Source organism: Cibotium barometz, chromosome 28 (genome assembly GCF_041138505.1).
Source record: "Cibotium barometz isolate CiBa-2024 chromosome 28, ASM4113850v1, whole genome shotgun sequence".
NCBI classification, from domain to species: domain Eukaryota; kingdom Viridiplantae; phylum Streptophyta; class Polypodiopsida; order Cyatheales; family Cibotiaceae; genus Cibotium; species Cibotium barometz.
In genome coordinates, this window is record NC_141073.1 from 46,690,915 (window position 1) to 46,713,085 (window position 22,171).

Consider the following 22,171-nt stretch of genomic DNA (forward strand, 5'->3'; position numbering starts at 1 on the left):
TTTTCTTGGGCACCACTACAATAGGGGAGACCCATTCAGTGTGTTCAATCTCATAGATAAATTCTGCCTCTAAGAGCCTGTCTATTTCTTCCTTTATCTTCCATGCAAAATTTTCATTGTAGGTATAAGGACGTTGCTTGGAGGGTTTTGCATCCTCTCGCAATGGAATTGTATGCTGACATATGCTTGGATCAACTCCTTTGAGGTCTTTATAACTCCAAGCAAAAACATCGCGATACTCCTTTATTGTTTGTATTAATAACTTCTCCTCATCTAAGGACAAGTCTGTGGCAATCCACACATAGCGAGGCTCTTCTCCTGGCTTAGCAATATCAATTTTTTTTGCATCCTCTGGACCATCGTATGAAACCCCTGGCACGCTTGGTTTTTGTTGCATGGGCTGTTGAAGAACAATCTTCTGATCTTGAAGAGTGTACTGTGTGAAATTGGGAGGAACATTGAGACCTTGTTCTTGTCCACTTGAGTCTTCACTCATTGAAGACCATGCGGTTTTGAGCTCTCCTTTGCTATCTTGCATCGGATTTTTTTGTTCAACCGTTGTCTTTGCACTTCCCACACTCTTTTTTGAATCGGTTTTAGACTTGAGTTTTGGTTTTTGTTTCTTCGTTTTTTTACGATTTTTGCTAATAACAGTTGTTAGCTTTTCCCCTGCTTGGAATCCATCTGATCGTTTGACTTGGTCTTTGATACTATCTTGGTCGAGAGTTTTCACTCTTAGACTCCTCCTTTTCTTTCTATAGTCTCTCACGTTGTTCACGCTCATCTTGTCTACGGATTCTTTTATGGCTCTTACAGCATTTACGTTTAGGTCGGCTTCTAGGGATCTCTACCTGAACCTCCCTTCCTCTCAAGAGTAGGCGTGCCTTTCCTAACTCTTCCTCAGGGATTGTCACATCATTATTAAAATCAGAGTCCCAGCCATCTTCCTTATCAGCATCATTAGCAGATTCGAGTGTCAAATCCTCTACTGAGACTTCCTCGACATGCACAGCTGTTGTGGATGTATCCCTATAGTACAAATCATCTAGAAGGGCACGTGGTTGTATCATTCGTATAGGAATAATATCATATCCATCTGAGTCACAAAATTGAATTGGCTTCGGTAAAGCACATGTTGTTAATGTTGCAAGGACATGACTCCATTCTAATGGATCAATTAAATGCTCAGGGAAGGGTTGTGGAATGTATGCCTCGTCTGATACACTTCGATTACCCTTAAGTCTCTCAGTGTTGAAATCCCTACATGAGGCTCCACACATCCATAGATCTTCTCGCCCATCTGACAATGTAACTCTTGAGCCCTCAGATGAAGCAGAATCAAACTCATCTATTGGAGACTTTGTTACATCACGATATGAGTGATTCCTTAGGTTGACCCTTGTGATGACAGAATCATGTTGGAGGTACAAATAATTGTATCCCCAATCTTGAATCATTTGAAATTGTCGCATGAATGGTCTACCCAATATCACTTCATAGTTTGGATGTTTTCCAAAATCTACTACTGCAAAGGTGTGCTCATATTCAATCCCACATGTGGTGACCAATATGTTCTCAAGCAACCCAAGGGGAGGTTCTAAGCTTCCATGTGCTAGCTGCAAGCGCATCCTGGTACTCCTAATAGCTGGTTTACCCCATTTTTCCCAAATGGACCTTGTCACAATGCCCACTCCTGCACCACTATCAAGTTCAAATCTCATTGGATTTCCTTTCTATTGACTGATTGGATACATTAAGATAAACATAATTATAAAAAGAAAACTATTATCCACTTAAAAAATTAATATTATTAATAATAAATATTTATAAATCTTAATATTTATCATTACTAGATATATAAATATATTTTAAAATTATCTTTTTTTCAATAATTATATAACTACATTTTCTTTAATAATGTGTTTTTTTAAATTTTATTCAAAGTTTTTTCCTACACATAAAATATTTTCAATAAATATTAAATTCAAAAATAAAAATTTTAAAATAAAATAACATGGAATTTAAAAAAATATTATTTATCTAATTTTAAAAATATAATCCTTTGAAATTAGTGATTTTAAATTCTTTTATATTAACAAGTCATATATATTTTATTCTTTAAAATATTTAATATTTTATTCTTTAAAATTTAATATTTTATTTCTATTTTTATTTAGAAAGTGCTAAAAATATATTTAAATTTAAAAAAGTAAAATTTTAAAATGAAATAACATGGACCTAAAAAATAATTATTTACATAATTTTAAAAATATAATCCTTTGAAGTTAGTGATTTTAAAATCTTTTATATTAATAAGTTACATATATTTTATTCTTTAAAATTCCATATTTATTTCTCTTTTTTTAATACTAAATTAACTTTTTCAAAAATATATATTTTTTTAAAAAGGGAAGGTGGGAAGGACATGCCATGTGTCAGGTGTACATGCCATGTGTCATTTACTTAACATGCGACACTATTATGGTTGATGTGGCTACTCCCTGATGTGGCATGCCATGCCACCAAGTGCGAGGTGGCATGAAAAGGTGACAAGAAGAGGTGACATTAATGATGACTAGGATGATGAGGTGGAAAATTAACCAGGTTGACCATATTGACATGGAGGGTGGAGGTGGCAAGGTGAGATGGCATGATGCTTATGTGAATCCTCTCAAAGTTGATGTAGACATAAAGTGGCATGCACATATAAGATTTGTGCCCACCCAAGTCTCAGACACGGCTTGATATCTAGGCTTTGAAGATTAACAAGCCTAGACTTCCAAACCTAACTAGGATTGGTTTTAGACTTGAAAATATGGGAATTTTCACTTGGGAGGATTGAAAATAGACCTTTCCATACTCAAATAAAGCCAAAAATAAATAAATGAATTTATGGTAACAAGTATGTTGATCCCTAGAGTTTTTAGATTGAAAGATTCAATATTTGATTTTGTAGAATTAAATTACAATTGATTTACAAAGGAAATCTATAAAAATCCAACCATTAGATTTGTAATTTTACCTTAGATCCATATTCTACTAATCTTTTCCAAACTAATCATCACTAGATACATACAAATTGAGCATTTTAAATGGTAGATGTGGTGGGAGGACAAAATAGTATGCTTTTTAACAATTCTAATTTCTTTTAAATAATATAGAAAACAATAGAACTTATCAAAATTTACTTGATAAATCAAGTTAAGCTCTATTTTATGTGAATTTATGATGTGCAAAGTGGGACATCATATGAGTAATAATGTAAAAGTTATAGACAATTTACTCACATTTAGTGTACCTGTCCAAACCTTCGAGCTTGTATACAATTTTGGTTCCCAAACAAAAGGGGTTGTGCAATTATTGGATATTCGATCAAATTATAGTTTTAACTGCCCAACTTTGCATGTGATGTTGAAGACCTTGAAGTGAAACTCCTTGGCTAACTAGGAAAGATTGGCTATTCTTCTTGAAAAGTTACCTATTTTTAGGCTAAACCAAAGGGTGCCCAATAAACAAAACTAGATAACCTCATCTTGCAAACCACCCTTCCCTGCCTCTGGGTCATATAGTTAGTAAACCATTTGACTTCATAATATACTCAAAAATGATACAGTTTCTAATTTTAGAAACCCACTTTGTTTTGGATGAGTTTGGAACATGCATAAAATAATCACAACCAAATGTCCTAAAATATATAAGTGAGAATTTCATACCAAAAAATAAGCTTGTTGAGGTGTCATGCTCTTCACTACCTTTGTATAAATCTAGTTAAGGATAAACACTATAGTGTTAATAAATATCTCACACCAAAAAGAATTATGTATTTCTTTCCCTTTGAGCATATAATTTCATGCCATCTCCACAATTGTGCAATTCTTGTACTTTGTGCAACACCATTTTATTATAGAGTATGAGAAACTATTAAATCTCTCTTGATCCCATTTTCCTTATTGCACTGGAATTGATTTCACTTGTTGATGTGAATTATCCTCCTTGATCTGACACTTCTTCAGTATCTTTGCTCCTTGATCTCCCTAAAATTTCTTCAATATCTTTTCAATCTCATCGTCTACCAAGCTATGCCATATTTTAAAATTTTTATACGCTTCATCCTTGTCCTAAAGAAAATACACCCACATATTGCTACTAAAGTCATCAATCAGTTCCTAAGATAAAGTAGGAAGAACCACCTAATGTAGTGGGGTTGGCATACAAAGACCTTCATAGATAAACTCTAGAGGAGGCTTTACATGATTCTTGCTTTCTTGTGGGTGGAAATGCATGGCTGATGCTTTCTCGTCATATAAGCTTCACATATATCTAGCATCTAAGAAAAAACAAGTAGATGTACCACAATCCCATTGCTCTACATCTCCTTTAGGAATATAAAGCTCAGGTGCCCAAATATTTCCTAGTATAGCTTGCTTGTCCCCTAACATGGACTCGGGTTATAAAAATTGCACAACTCATATAAGTTATTATTGTGTCATATTTCCTAGTATAGCTTGCTTGTCCCCCAACATGGACTCGGGTTATAAAAATTGCACAACTCATATAAGTTATTATTGTGTCATATTTCTCTCCCTACAACATTACCGATGGCATATATGATGATTGCAGATCTAATGATTACACTAGAGAACCTTCTATTCATGGTTCATCATGACATCTGGCATATAAAGGACATTGAAAAACCTCTTAGTATCACCATTGCTATAAAAGATACATGATCTCCATATCTGGGCATTTGGAATCATTCTTGACCTCTACCAAGAGGGACTCCCGCCATAGGCTTAAGAGAATTATACCAACCCTTTTTACTAACCTCATAATAAAAAGGGATGAACTCCCACATAGGCTTAAGAGAATTATACCAACCCTTTTTATTAATCTCATATCTGGGAATTTGGAATCATTCCTAATCGCTACCATAATGGACTCCCCCATAGGCCTAAGAGAATTATATTGACCCTTTTTACCGATCACATAATCGATGTGATCAATGAATCATCGGGTGCTGAGGAATTTTATACCTTTGCATAAATTTCTTTGATTTTTCACACACAACTCCAATTTTTCTTCAGCACTATTCCCATACTCCTTGTTTAAATGCTTTAAAGAAACTACCATTCTTTTATCTACTTCCTTTAGTCTACATAATTTGACCTGGAATGCCCAAACTTGTCACAAATAGAAACACTTTGCTTTTGATTTCTTCTTCTTCTAAGAAGTGTTAAGGTTACTAGAGCCCTTCCCTTTTACCTTTCTTTAAATTTGCAGAGTGTATGCAACATGATTATCATCTCTATCTTTAAAACCCATTTCCTCCTCCACCAATATTATGTTGAACTCCTCAAAGGTAAAGGTCACACAACTTCTCTACCACCAGCACTGTGTCGAACTCAAAGGTAGGAGATGGATCATGCACTTGTGTGTTTAGTGATGAGGTCACCAAACTATTATCCTTTAGGGATAAAACTCTGATGCACCTACGTGCCAGTTCACTGATCTTGGCGATCCTCCTCTTTAAGCTTGTAATATTGTGAAAGAGAAGGCTAAGGAAATCAAATTTTCAAACATGTAGCCAAATTTCTAAAATGATTAAGATTAAAGTATATTTGTACTAAAATTTTATGGCAAGATTTGTGTTTCGAGCACATTTTATTCTTCGTTTGACCATTACAAGGTGTTTTGAGACTTTTGGAACTGTTGCTATCTAAACTCTAGTTATTGCAGTGTAGTAGTGCATTTTAGGTGTGCAGACAATGATTGCACATGTATTTTTTATTGTGGGTGTATGTAAAACTCTCGTCATGTGTTGTGACATACATATTGTGTAGAAGTTCCGCTATATGAGTCACAAGAAATACTATTGTGTTGTAGGTTACATATAGAAATTGTTTGTTTGTAGTTTTTAGGTTATTTGCAACAAGCAAAGATGTTTGACAAGCATATAGAAATTGTTTGTTTGTAGTTTTTGGGTTATTTGCAAGCAAAGATGTTTGACAACATCAACCAAATTGTCAGTGAGAAGCTTGACAAGAATAACTTCCATGCATGGAAGTTTAGAATGACCAGTTTTCTACTAGGAAAAGGAGTTTGGGACCATGTTGAAGGAGACACTAGAGCCTTCAGAATTTCATGTAGAGAATTCTATTCTAGCATTCTCTTTAGGTGTTTAAAGACTAGAACCAGGGTGTAAGGAAAGTCATGCATTAGCTTTCAGTCTCAGTGTGACAGACACTATGATAGACACTATAATAGAGCAGAGATAAAGGTATTTAAAGATGAGAACCAAGGTGCAAGGAAAGTCATGTATTGGCTTTTAGTCAATGTGATAAACACTATGGTAGAGCATATATAGGATGCCAATACTCGAGCAGTGGAAAAACTTAGTCAAGACAAACACAAAGGTAAGGAAGTTGCATCTAAAAAATAGGAGGGAGCTACATACAGTGTAGAAGAAGAATGTGTCTCGTCAATAAATCCCTTGGATCTATTAATGCCGTAGTGGAAGATGATGAGGTGAGAGCATCTATTTGAACAAATAATATAAGCCATTTAAAACCTCTACTGGTGTAAGAGAGAATGTTTCCAACCTTCCAAATTTGGTGTTTATGTTAATCATAGAAGAGAAGTCTTTAGTCTTTAGTTGAATACTCTTCCTCCCAAATCAAGAACACTTCAATTAAAGCCTTCCACTGAAATTTAGGCAGAAGTAGAGATTGTGGTCTCAAGGCCAAGGTCGTGGTGGCCATTTTAGAAGTGAGAATTAGGGACAATAGAGCAATCCAATGATTTGGAGAGTAGAAAAACACACAGGTGGAAGAGGCCAGTCTCAAGGTAGGGGGAGCTAATTGGTAAAGACAAAATCAGTATCAGGTTTAAAATATTGTTTTTATTGTGGGGCAAACGAGGTCATTTTATAGTAGAATGTCACAAGAGTGATATAAGAAGTGGCAAGTTGTATAGCAAAACAATTATGCATCTTCAAGCAAGTACATTGAAGATAGATGTGAGTAGTTTTTTGTTATGCAACACATGTTGAATTCAGTGACTACAGATGTATCCCCACAAACGGTGATGATGTATGTTATGTAGATTCAGGATCCTCTAACCACATGGCTTGTCTCATGAGATGAGTGGTTTAGAGATGTCAAAATTTTGGAAAAACCAAGTTATGTAGAGATGGAGGATGACCTGGCTCATCTTATTGCTCACATTATAAATGTGTCATCGGCTATGCAAGATGGCAAGATGAGGTACTTGGCTAATGTACTTCATGTGCCTAACATAACAAAGAATTTGGTTTCTATTGGTGCCAATTCTAGGAATAACAAGAGCTACCGCCATTATCTTATATCAAGGAGTCATGGTAGATACACCAAAGGGTCATACATTCAAGATATGAAGCAATAGTGTCCAAAGCTACAACTTGAACAAGCACCCGCAATGGTGTGACGAAGTATTTATGGGTCAATTCCCGCTTCAAGAGTGTGTGGTAGTAAGATAGCATGAAGTCCTAAGTGATATACTTCATGGATATTTTATGAGAGTAATCATTGTAATAGCATTAGGCCTCATATGAGCCTAAAGTGCCCAGTTGGCCACAGTTTAAGTGAGTGTGAACACTTATGGCCATGTATATAAGTGAATTTCTCTCATAATACAACATACTCTCCCATTGTGCAATTGATTCTTGCTCTTGCTAATCTCTCTCCCTAATGCATGCTAGTGAGTGTGTGTGAGTGAAGTGAGGTGAGAGGAGGGACAAGGACTCATAGCGCAACGTGGCAGTGTGACAATGCTCGCAGGAGACACTGTGGAATTGCTTCTCAAGGAGTTGTAGAGCTTGGAGACCTCAAGGGTTAGCTCAGCCACCATTGGAAAGATCCTCACGAGACGACAGCTGCGGTTCACCAGGTAATCTCTTTTTGGATGTGTTTTAAGGAGGGTTAGGGTGAGCCATAACATTTTTGGCATCGCTAAAAAAACACTTTTATTATAAAAATATTTCTAATATGCATTTTTCTATGCATAGAATAAAAATAACACTTTTAGAATACACAAGCGGTGGGGATTACTTTTCTTGAATAATAAAAGATAAAACTTATTTCACAAAATTTAAGAAAATTTTGCCATAGCTTCCTTTGTATGGCTAATCATTTTTCAATTTTTTTCATTCTCAAGTTACTTAGAAATTATCCCAAATGGTTTAAAGCATTCTAAACTAATCAAATTTCACTTTTTAAAGAGAAACAATACGAAAAGTTTAATTCTAACAATTTGATTACACATCTAGGATAAAGAAAGGCTAAATTCAAGAATGAAGAGAGGGGGAAAGCCTTTCCAACAAGGCATAGCACCATTTTTCATTTTAAAGAAAATAAAAATTAGCAAACCATTAAATGAAATAAAGAAAAAGTAGGATTTCTAGCTTACATGAATTTTTGTGAGCTTTCCTTTGGCTTGATGGTTTGAGGAATCTACTCTTGTTTGCAACAAGAGTGGCCACCAATTCTTTTGAAGAGGAAATGGTCAAAAACTAATGAATTATCAGTAAATTCACTGTTTTTGGCTCTGGGGAGGAGTAGAGTAACAATGCATAAAACACTATTAACCATTTACAAAGGGGGAGGCTTCATTTATAGGAAAAAGTGAGCCTCTAACCAAGCAAAATGATTATAGAATTTTTCAGATCAGTTTGGTCAATTTTTGACCACTTTTAGGTCAGTTTAGCTTACTTTTTGGATCTAGTTGAAGCAGGAGAGAGGAGAGATAAAAATATCTCATTATTTGTGAGTTTAAAACTCAACCACACATGTGAAATAGGCACCTCCTTCATGAGGGGAATTCCCCCACACTGAGGTGTCAAAAATGCTTCATTTCTTCTAAATATCTCTTCTTTCTTAACTAATAACCTTGTTCTTAGAGTCATCTCTTCATCTTATGTGAGTATCTACTCATTTTTGGGAAGATTTTCTTTTATTCTTCAATTTATCTCCTCCCTACATTTGGATTAATCTAATTGGTCCATAGGAACCTTAATTTAAAAATTTCAAAAAATCTAGACCCTTAGGCTAAGGTCCTTTTTACCTGATTTCAATTTATTCCAATTGCATATTGGAAATTTCTTTTTGAATATCTGTTTCAGGGTAAACCATTTTAGATACTAGGAGGATTTTTATATCCAAAAATATCTCAATTTTAAATTACCTCCCTCTAGACATTTTCTCTCTCTAGGCCAAAACAAAGGAAAACAGGATCTTTCTTTTATTTCAGAGAGAGGGGAATAATTATAAGATCAGAAGGGGAGGTTTTTACACTTGCACACCTCAAAAGCCAGAGGGAGGAATCTTACATACCAACACTCACGGCACATCCTAAAAGGATTACCTTTACACAAGACTTGAACATGCCATGTATGGGGTACTTTGAACATACAATGTATATTGAAACTCACCCCCTCTGTATGATATTTACATGCCAATAGGATAGGAAAATACACACTCTCCTGTTATAAATAATCCATAAGCATATTCCTAAATAACCATCAATATGAGCATGGAATGATAGATGCCGAATCAATTCTATCCGAATTCGTACAATTCTGACTGAATCAATGCTCAATCAATGCTCAATCAATTTTGACTGAATCAATGCTTAATCAATTTTGACTGAATCAATCATTAGGGGAAGGTTGAGATCTATAGGGGCCCTTTAAGCTGCCATATTATGATTTTAATGACTTTTTGTTAAAATTTAAAGTTTCTTTGACTTTAGATACCTTTTTATTCTTCAAATGGCTAGAAGTTTGAATTTCAAAGTTTTCCGCCAAAATTGAATTTAAAATTGAGTGGGCAAAACCATATCGTGTGACATATTTGTGGAAAGAGCTTAGTGAGTAGATTCTAGATCTCTAATCTCCGACAAATTTTGAGCTCATATGTAGAAGTTATGGATGTCCGAAATTTCAAAAACTCCCCCCCCCCACTTTTTGGGAATGAAAAGTACAAAAAGGCATCTTCTAGAAAATCTTTTGACCACCTTTAATCACCCAACATTTTTGTATACATGGCATCACATAATTGGCCCTTTTCCTTAATAACCTTTTAATCACATGGCATCTTAAAGGGCCCCTATAGACCTCAACCTTTCCCTAATGGCTTGCTTAATCAATTTTGACTCAATCAGAATTGAGTCAGAATCAATGCTTGCTTAATCAATTCTGACTCAATGAGAATTGAGTTAGAATCAATGCTTGCTTAATCAATTCTGACTCAATCAATGCTTGCTTAATCAATTCTGACTCAATTCTAATTGAGTTACAATTGATTCAGTGCTGAATCAATTCTGACTCAATCAGTGTGCTGAATTAATTCTGACTCAATCAGTGTGCTGAATCAATTCTAATTGAGTTACAGTGCTGAATCAATATTGACTTAATCAATTATGTCATCCTGATCCATCTTGGTATTTATGTGCTACATTTTAGCACTCTATTGCTTGTTTCAAACAAGAGTAGATCCCTCAAACCATCAAGCCAAAGGAAAGCTCCCAAAATTCATGTAAGTTAGAAATCTTATATTTTTCTTTATTCTTTTAATTGTTTTCTAATTTTGTATTATTTGAAATGATAATCTGATGCTATGCCTTGCTGGAAAGGCTTTCCCCCTCTCTCATTCTTAAAATCAGCCTTTCTTTATCCTAGTTAAGTGATCTTATAGTTGGAATTAAACTTTTCATATTGTTTCTTTTTTAAAAGTGAAAATTGATTAGTTTAGAGTGCTTAAAACCATTTGGGGATCATTTTTAAGTAATTTTAAGATAGGAAAATTTGAAAAATGATCAGCCATACAAAGGAGGTTATGGTAAAATTTTCTAAAATTTTGTGAAATAAGTTTCATCTTTTATTATTCTAAAAGAATAATCCCTATCGTTTATGTATTCTAAAAATGTCATTTTCATTATTCTAAAGGTGTTATTTTCATTAGATATAAATTCTATGCATAGAAAGATGCATATTGGTTATTATTATAAAAGTGTTACTTTCATCAATATTGAATTTTATGCATAAATAGATGCATAATAGAATATTTTTTATTATAAAATTGTTACTTTTATCATTATTGATTTTTATGCATAAATAGATGCATGAAAGAATATTTTTTATTATAAAAGTGTTACTTTCATTATTGATTTTTATGCATAAAATGATGCATAAAAGATTTTTTTATAAAAGTGTTACTTTCATCATGATTGATTTTTATGCATAAATAGATGCATAAAAGAATATTTTTTATTATAAAAGTGTTACTTTCATCATTATTGATTTTTATGCATAAAAGAATATTTTTATTATAAAAGTGTTACTTTGATCAATATTGATTTTTATGCATAAATAGATGCATAAAAAAATATTTTTTATTATAAAAGTGTTACTTTCATCAAAATGGATTTTTATGCATAAATAGATGCATAAAAGAATATTTTTTATTATAAAAGTTTTACTTTCATCAAAATGGATGTTTATGCATAAATAGATGCATAAAAGAATATTTTTTTATTATAAAAGTGTTACTTTCATCAAAATGGATTTTTATGCATAAATAGATGCATAAAAGAAAATTTTTATTATAAAAGTGTTACTTTCACTAATATTAATTTTTATGCATAAAGGAATATTTTTTATTATAAAAGTGTTACTTTGCATAAATAGATGCATAAAAGAATATTTTTTAATTATAAAAGTGTTACTTTCATCAAAATGGATTTTTATGCATAAAATGATGCATAAAAGAAAATTTTTATTGTAAAAGTGTTACTTTCACTAATATTGATTTTTATTCATAAATAGATGCATAAAAGGATTTTTCTTTTATATAAGTATTATTTCTCTAGAAGTTGGATTTTATGCATAAATAGATGCATACAAAATTTTTATATCAAAACAAGAGTTCTCTTTAATCCTTTGTTTAAATCCCATGAATATTGGTAAATGAATAAGTAAATACTCTGTGAAAGAAAATTCTACCGTTTCATATTCTGAAGGATGGTAATGAGAAAATTCAAAAAACCTATCGAAATCAGAATTTTAGTTCAATGAATAATTTATCCCTCATAGAAATTCGTGATTAGTTGTGAATTCAGTTACATGCTTGCAATTGCACCTATGTTATTTAGGTGGGATATGCCTTCATGTCCATATTATAATTTTGTAATCCACTAGAGTTGATGCATTTTTTGGAAAGTTGCCACTTGCTCTGTTTTATTAAGGAAGTTTGAAAAGTGTTGTATGCATTGTTGTGTTCTCTTTTGTTGTTATATGTTTCAATCTTGATACACATGCTTGGTATTAGTTCGGACTCACTATGATGGTGTAATTGATTTTCAATTGTAATGATTTGCATGCACAACTTTCCATTTACTGATAAAGTGTGAAGGTGTACTAGCTGTGAAGGAAAAGTTCTATACAAAAACACATGTAATCCATTCCTAAATTACTGGCCTTAGCCTTCTTGTGTGCCTGTTCCTTTTGAAATGTGTCGCTCGATGTTTTGCTCGCTCAAAAAGTTTCGCCGGAGAACGGGAGGACTCCAATTCTATGAACTTAAGATAAGCTTAAAATTTCAATTCTATGAACTTAAAATGAAGTCATCTAATAGTCTCTCCCAATGCACATAAACTACATGAAGAGCCTTACAGCTCAACTTACAACAATAGGTGCACTAATGGAAGAAGAAGGTGCCATTGCAGTACTTATCAAAAGCATGCCCACTGAGGATTATTCACATCTTGTGTTCTACTTTGACAAACTTGCCAAAACCTAAGCTAGATTGTGTGGAAATAGCACTACTTGAAGAATACAAGAGGTTGCAAGAGAGAACAAAATCTCAATCCACAATCCTGATGAGATTCTACACAAAGAAGAAGTTCTTCACCCATAATAAAGGCTCCTCCAGCAAGAACACAAAGAAGGATAACATTGAGACAAACAAGAAGAATTGTGGGTTCTATGGAAAGAACAATCACATCAAAGAGAACTACTTCCTCAAGAACAAGGTTCAATATCTCCTTATAGGAGAAGAATTTGATGAAGCCCACGAGAAAAAGCAATCACATTGAAGAGAACTACTTCCTAAAGAATAAGGTTCAATATCTCCTTATAGGAGAAGAATCTGATGAAGCCCACGAGAAAAACCAATCACATTGAAGAGAACTACTTCCTAAAGAATAAGGTTCAATATCTCCTTATAGGACTCCTTATAGGAGAAGAATCTGATGAAGCCCACGAGAAAAAGCAATCACATTGAAGAGAACTACTTCCTAAAGAATAAGGTTTGAGCTCCTTGTAGTAGGAGAAGAACCTGGTAAAGCCTAGGAGAAAGAGAGATCTCGTGATGTCAACTATGTTGCTCATGATTGGGCTCTCTAAAAGAAGCCAATGACCATACCCTCATTGTTGACTATCCCATAGCATGGACCCTCACTTTTTTTAATCTTTTTTTATACTAGGAGAGATAACAAACTTCTTTCACACCCATACTGTTGTATCTGTGTGTAACTGGCACTACGTAACGAGATATTTATTAAGGGGAGATTTGTTGGTAACATCCACCAAATTTTCCTAGTCATTTATGTATGTAAGTGTCACATAGTCTAGGGTCAAAACTCTATGTAACATCGAGAATTTACATCTTTATTGGTTCATGGATTCACCCACGAGTGTATTAGCCACCCAAGAGAGGATTCACAATGAGTATAGTGGCTTGAATTTTGGGCCTAGATTTAGGGAAGATAATGTAGGAGATAATTGAGAAGGTGTATAACTTCATCAATGATGTATTTTTTATGCTTGTATATTTAGTCTATTAAAGAGGCATATAAAGTGAATGCGGGGGAGAGCTTGAGTTCCTGGAAGCACACATACACATAAGACAGTGCAAGACACAAGACAGAGATGGATGGCTGAACTATCTTCTATCTTCTTCTCTTCTATATAACCATATAACTAAAAGATAAGAGTACATACATAAAATGAAAGTACTCTCCTATAATAACATACAATGGTTGGTCCATAGTGTGAATCTGACTATATTAGTTTGCATTATAACTATGCCATAACTCTAGTACAACCTATCGTCCACTGGCGACATATAAATCATAATCTCACCAACAATGTTAGTGGTGTAAGTCTGGAAGCTATCACCCAGGTGGGTTATCAATGTTAGTGGTGTAAGTCTGGAAGCTATCACCCAGGTGGGTTATCAATGTTCACAGCACTAGTTGAGCTCAATATCTCAACACTCCCCCTCGAGCTCAACTCCACACATTGCACTCCAAGTAAGCTCCTAAACTTGTGGAGCTTCTCTATGCCCAATGACTTCATGAAGATGTCAGCCACCTAATCCTCTGTGCTGACATATACCAGATCTGCATCACCTACTTTCTCTCTCAAAATGATAGTACACCTCAATGTGCTTCGTTCTAGCTTGGTATATTGGGTTGCTGGCCAACACTCATGTTGGCAAAATAAATAACAACTGCCCTATCCACGGGCTCATCCATATCACTAAGTAGCTTCTGAAACCAAGTTGCCTCACAAGCTACCACCATAGTAACACCCCTGTACTTTGCCTCTATACTTGACAAGGCAACTTTTGGCTACTTCTTACTACTCCAACTCATAGCAGTACTCCCAAATGAAAACATAAAAACACTAGTAGATCTCATGTCTGCGACACTACCAACCTAATCAGCATCTTTGTACCCATGTAGCTATATCTCTGTACTAGTCTCATAGAAAAGTCCATAAGCAAATGTGGAATTTATGTATCTGAGAATCCCTCTAGGCACGTCCAAGGGTGGCTTCCTAGGGGCCTACATAAACTATCTCATAAGTCTAAGAGCATAGCTCAACTCTAGTCAAGTAATGGCCATGTAGATTAAGCTATCCACTATGTGCCTATACATAGTGGGGTCCTGCAAAAGCTCACTTGTATCTGTGTAAATCCATAGGTCCTAGGAACTCCATGAGTAGAGAGAGAGAGAGAGAGAGTAGCACACTCAACAATACTCTATTACATATGTTGTATGAACCATACAAATGAAAGGCTTCTAATATAGATAGCCATTGACCCAATCTCATTTACACATTATTATGCCATGCGGTAATCTCTAATCCACATCTTCTTGTGTGGCTCTCATAAATTACATCCCACATAATATCTCATCTCATCCATAAGGTGTGTTCCCACAAAAACATAAACTCACATATCAAAACCTGTTGGCAATTTTACATTGCACATTTCAACACCCCTCCTCAATGTAAAATTGGGTGTTCATAATCTCTCTAGCCATTTTTGACCAACTCACCTCTCACCCCCCAAGAATTTGGCATTACCAATTTTAACACTCCCCCTCAATGCAGGAGTGTTCAACAAGTGTGTGCACATATGTCTAGCCAACCTAGGAACCTCAAGTCTATTTAAAGGAACTTTTTGCTTGGGCGGAACCACCCAAGTGCTTTTTAGACACCCATGTGCCTGAGAAAAGGAACCAGCCCATAAATTGCACATGTGTGAACAACTCAACACACACCACAAATACATCCGTCTTGAGCTCCCCAAGATCGAGCAAGGTACCCTAATAATTTCGGGTGAGAAAAATAAATTTTACAAAGCATTTCGGTCAAATTTGGGAAGCAAACCCAGGTGAGAATGATTCACAGCTTATTTTTGTAAAACCGATATTTCTCTATTGTTTCTTTATGTGTGTGTGATCAAACCCTTATGGTAGAGAATCAAAAAATTACAAGCGTGCTTTGAAAAAGCATATGAGTAAGGATCTGAATATGGGCTATGTGATTCTATTTTAATGCTTCTTGTCAAGCATGTCAACAAGTCTTTAAAGTGAAATGACCCTTAAAGTTATTAAAGGGCCTCCAATTTCCAAAAAATAAGAGAAAAATTAGATGAATCTATGCGCTGCCAGACCCTAGAGCCTTACAAGGTCGTCTTCTCACTTGATGCTCTTCCTTTCCAAAGCTGCAAGGTTTCATGGTGCTTTTTTGTTTTCTGCTTACTACTATGCATAAGCTCCCATCAGCCTCTTAATTTGGCCATAATTATTGTCATACTGCCTTCTGCGTTTCAAGCTTGCAAATTGCAACATCCATGACCTCAGTCACATGAATCTTTTGTGCTCTACAATCTGCTTCTATATATTCTTTACAGGGCAACTTTGGAGTTGCCAGGTGGCAAGATTTTTAGCCCTGTCTTGTCGTCAGGGACAATAATTGTTAGGAGCAGTAAACCACAGTGTTGTCAGGGGCAGTAAACCAAAGAGCCGTTTTTGAATGCATTTATGGTGGCCTTCCCCTTTCAACTTTCAAATTTCAAATGTCATTTTGAGAGAGAGCCATTTTTTTGCTTTTTGGTTGTGAGAGAGAGGATAATACACAGAGGCAGCGCAGCCACTTCTCTTACTCACCCATAAAGTGATCTTGTAGCCAAACAAACAGCTAGCCACATACCCAGTTCCTTTCAGGCGGTGGTGAAGAGAAACAACAGTGAGCAACACCACTTTAGATTACATTTAAGGTAGCCTCATGATCACAATTTGTAGCATTCCTGCGAGTGCAGTAGGCTTCATGGTACTATTCATATAGCTGCTCGTGTGTGCAGATAGGCAAGAGGTGGTCGATGATAGGCAGCAGGCGAAAACACAAGCAGGCAGGAGGTGGTCGATGGCAGCAGCAGCCACCAGTAGCAGCAGAAGCAGGCGAAAACACAAGCAGGCAGGCAGGAGGTGGTCGATGCCGGGAAGTAGGCGAAAGGGAGAGAGAGAGAGAGAGAGGCTGATTCACTATTGGATGGATGTAAATGGGAGAGAGACAGAGTGACTTAGTCGATGCTTAATTTGCTCAACAGGCGAAAGGAAGGAAGATGGAGGCATGCATCGCATGTATGAGAAAAAAAAGGGAGATGAAGGCGGCCGGGAGAAAGATGGAGGCGTTCATCGCATGTATGAGAAAAAAAGGGAGATGCTGGCCCGTGTGTGATGAGCTGGGAACTTCTGAGCAACATCTTTAAATTTTGTGTTTTTGAACAAGGTGAGTCATTCCAGTAAAACAATGGCCTTCACGCCTCTAGGTGCATTTTTTTGTGTTGCTATGTGAGTCCTCTTTCGAGGCTTTTCTTTAATGGTACTGCCTCTGCACTTGGAAAATGCGTTCAACAGCTAGCTTCACTTCGCAAGTCATGAACATTTGTGTAGTTATGGCCTCTAGATGGGGTATCCATATAATGAAAGGGAGTTGATAAAATTTATACAAATTAATATTCAAACTGAAATTCGTAAATTGGTAATTGGGTCTTCGGATGGAAGTACCGCAACTGTATGGAATCCCTTACTTGCTTGAGGCCTAGACATGATGGAATTTACCTTATAGTTCCAAGGACCATGACTACCCGTATATACCAAGGGTATAACTGCAGCTCTTTACTGGCAGTATATACGAGTAAATCTAAGACTTGAAATTGTAAGAATTAATACTATCTAGATAATGAATTTGAATGTGGTTGATATGATTTTAAATTCTGATTAAGAACTGATGAGTTGATTTGGATTCTGATTGAAAAATGAAGATTTCTGAATTTTGGTTGAATTGTAATAACTAAGCAAAACCACAATAAGGATGAATGGGACGAGTCCCTGTGATAATGTTCGTAGCTGGAATGACGTTAATGACTTCAACAAATCACTATGAGATTAGTGGATTGTGCTGGCAGATTGGTGCTGTTAACACTTGACCCAATGGATCAAGTTAAGGGGTGTCAAATTAAAACTCTGTAAAATTGAAAATTTTTATGGTGGCAAACTGTTCAAATCTCGGTCTAATGGACCATTATTGTCATAAGGATTGAATGTTACGATCTGAGTGAATTATTATCTGATGATGAGTTTTATATAAGGGATCTTTATCCCAGGATTCTGTTAGACTAAAAGGAACCCAGAATCAGTTGGATCTTAAGGAAAAGAATTCTCCTCTAGTTTTGCGAGATGAGGACATCTCGTGTTTTTTAAGTGGGGTAGAATGTAAGATTCCTCCCCAGCCTCTCAGGATGTCCAATATCTTCCCCTCTTTAGAAATATAAAAGATCTTGTTTCTGCTTTGTTTTGGCCTAGAGAGAGAAAATGTTCTAGAGAGAGATTATTCAGATTTTGAATATTTCTGGATGGAAAAATATCTATTCTTATTAAAATAAGTTCCCCCGAAATAGAAGTTCAAAAAGATTTTCAGAAGATGCATTAGAAATCAAGTATAATCTGTTCAAGAGGCCTTTCCTAGGGGTCCAGATTTTTGAAAAGTTTTAAATTAAGGTTTTGAGGGGCCAATCAGATTCATCCAAATGTGTGGAGAAGATAAATCGAAGAAATAAAGAAAATCCTCCCAAAAATGAGTAAATACTCACATAAGATGAAGAGTGGACTAAGGACCAGACTAAGAACCAAGGGAATTACTAAAAAAAATGGAATTTTGACACCGCACAATGGGAATTCCCCCCTCATGAAGGAGGTGCCTACTTCACATGTGTGGTGGAGTTTAAAATTATCGAAAATTGAGATATTTCATCATCTCTCCTAATTCAAGTCTAGTTCCAAAAAGTAAGCTAAACTAAACTAAAAATGGTCAAAAATTGACCAAACTGATCTAAAAAATTCTATAATCAGTTTGCTTGGTTAGAAGCTCACTTTTTCCTTTAAATGGAAGCCTCCCCCTTTGTTGAAGCTTAATAGTTTTTTACACACTGTTACTCTGCTCCACCCCAGAGCCAAGTGAAAAGATGCAGGGGAGAAGAGAGCTTGAGCTCTTGCAATCACACACACACTCACCAAACCCTAAAAGAGAACACACCATATACAAAGATAAGAGTACACACAATATGAAAGGTACTCAACCAAATACATACTAGGGTTCTCTATAGTGTGAACCCAACTAAAAATGAGCTGGCGCTATAACTATACCAGTGGGATGACAGGCTGTCACACAGCCTACTATCATCCCACTGGCCGCATATCACCCATGATCTCACCAACCATGATCTCACCAACCATGCTAGTGGTGTAAGTGTGGGGCCTATCCCCTAGGTGGGTCATCAGTGTCCACCGCCTCACTAGATGAGCTCAATTTCTCAACACTCCCCCTCGAGCTCAACTCCATCTCATGTACACCAAGCGAAGCCCTGAATCTACAGAGCTTCTCTGTACCCAATGCTTTGGTGAAGATGTTAGCTACCTGATCTTGTGTGCTGACATAAACAAGGTCAAGGTCTCCTGCCAAGATCTCTCTCTTACAAAATGGTAGTGGACCTCTATATGCTTCATGAAAAACTGGGTTCCTGGCCAACTATATACTGCTAATGTTGTCATAGAAAATGACAACTTGTCTATTCACTTGATAGACCCAAATTTGCAAGTAGCTTTCTCAACCAAGCTACCTCACATGCTGCCATGGCAGCACCTCTGTACTCATCCTTTGTACTGGTGGATAAAGCAACTCTAGGCCGCTTTATGGTAGTATAGAGGTGCTGCCACAGCAGCACCTCTGTACTTGGCCTTTGTACTGGATAAAGCAATTGTAGGCTGCTTCTTGCTACTCCAAGTCACAGCAGCACTCCCCAAAGAAAACATGAAGCCACTAGTAGATCTTCTATCTGAGATACTACCAACCCAATCAGCATCTGTGTACCCATGTACACATATCTTTGTCCTAGTTTCATAAAATAGTCCACAATGCAAAGTGGACCTCACATACCTCAGTATGCATCTCAATGCATCCAAATGCGGCTTCCGAGGAACCTGCATAAACTGACTCACCAACCCAACAGCATAGCTCAAGTCTGGCCTGGTGATCGTCATCATGTAGATCAAGCTTCCTACTATGCGCCTATACATAGTAAGATCCTCCAAAATCTCTCCTGAATCTGCACTCAACTTGCCATTCTGATCCAATGGCACTGAGATAGGCTTACAGCCTATCATACCATACTTGGACAACATGTCCAAGCCATACTATCTCTGCAGTAATCCAATACCATGTGGTGACCTAATCACCTCAATGCCCAAGAAATATCTGAGCTCCCCTAGATCCTTCATCTCAAACTTCTATCTAAGCAAGATCTTTACATCAAAGATCTCTGCATCATGGTCCCCCGTAATGATTAAGTCATCTACATAGATGACAACAAGCACAGCCCCTCTATCACTGTGTCTCACATACAGCAAGAAATCTACATTGGCTACATGAAAGCCAATAGTGACAAGATATTCAAAAATCTTGTCAGACCATGCTCTTGGTGCTTGTTTTAAGCCATACAAGGCTTTCTTCAACCTACAAACATGCTCGGGGTGATTCACATCCTCATAACCAAGTGGCTACAACATATACACCTCTTCCTGTAAATCCCCATGCAAGAATGCATTCTTTACATCCATCTGATATGTAAAGACCATTGCTTTGACGCAGCCACTGCTATCACAACTCTCAGTGTTGCCATCTTGGCAACTGGGCTGAAAGTTTCCTCATAATCAATGCCATATGTCTGTGCATATCCTTTGGCTACCAATCTAGCCTTGTACCTGCTTATGCTTCCATCACTGTTATGTTTTACCTTGTACACCCACTTGCATCCAATGGCTTTCTTCCAATGGCTTTCTTGCCTTCAGGCAATTGCACTAAATCCCAAGCCTCATTTCCATATAGTGCATCCATATCCTCATCCATAGCTTTCTCCCAACACACATTTCCAAGAGCCTCATCAATGCATGTGGGCTCTACAACCTGCACAACTTTTGCCATGTATGCATAATGATGTGCCACATAACCATCATAGGTAAACATCTACACAGGATTCTTCACTCTCCCAGATATTCACAGCTCTGCATTCATGGCTTCCATAGCCTTCTTTACACCAGGTGTTCTCATAGCTGGTATCCCAAGCTCCTCATTAAGGCTCATCTCTGAGAGCCACTAGACTCTCCATCAACATGAGAATGCCCTGCAGAAATGTCAGGCATACTAAGGGGCTCAACCACTTTCTCTTTGTCTTTATGTGATGTACTAATAACATTTGTAGGACTGGTATTATGACATTGCCTGCCACTCCATGGTCTATCAAAACTGAACCACTAGATGAGGACTCTCCTGGTCCACTCAAAGACTGTGATTGCTGACTGCATTCTGTGCAACCACATTTCCACTCACATCAACCCCAACAACTTCTTTTTCAGTAGCATACTAGTTGCTCATCTCATAAAAAACAACATCCCTGCTTACCCTCAACTCACGTGTAGTAGGATTATATCTGGCACATGCACATATGCAATGCATCCAAAGACTTTCAGATGAGACAAATCAGGTTTTCTGTCGCCAATAAACCTCTCCTCTGGAGTTACATAGTGTATGGCCGCAGTAGGAGTTCTGTTCATGATGTAAACTGGTGTAGAGACGGCCTCAGCCCAATAGTTATGCGGCATATTCTTCTCTTCCATCAATGCTCGCGCAATCTCAGCAATGTGCCTATTTTTCTGCTCAGCAACTCCATTTTGCTGTGGAGTGTATCTGCATGTAAACTGTCTCCGAATACCATTTTTCTTCAAAAATTCAAAGAACTCATTGGAGAAGTACTCTCCCCCTCCATCTGACCTTAGGCACTTTACATATTTCCCTGTTTGTTTTTCAACCATAACTCTGAAATTTTGAAAGTGAGTGAACACCTCTCCCTTCTCCTTCATGAAGTATACTCACACTTTCCTTGTGTGGTCACATCAATAAATGTCAGATAATACCTGCAGCCTCCCATAGACATGGTCTTCGTAGGACCCCATACATCTGAATGCACAACATCTAGTGCATTTCTACTCACATTTTTGTTATGTGGAAATACATGCTTTATTTACTTTCCAAATTGGCATGCTTCACATATGCTTTGCATATGTGAAAATACATGCTTTATTTACTTTCCAAATTGGCATGCTTCACATATGCTCTGCATATCTTCAACTTTAAATTTTGGCAGCCCTGTCACAATTCCTTTAGTCTGCATAGACTTCATTCTCTGCACATTCACATGTCCAATTCTTTTATGCCAAATGTATGTGTTTGCAA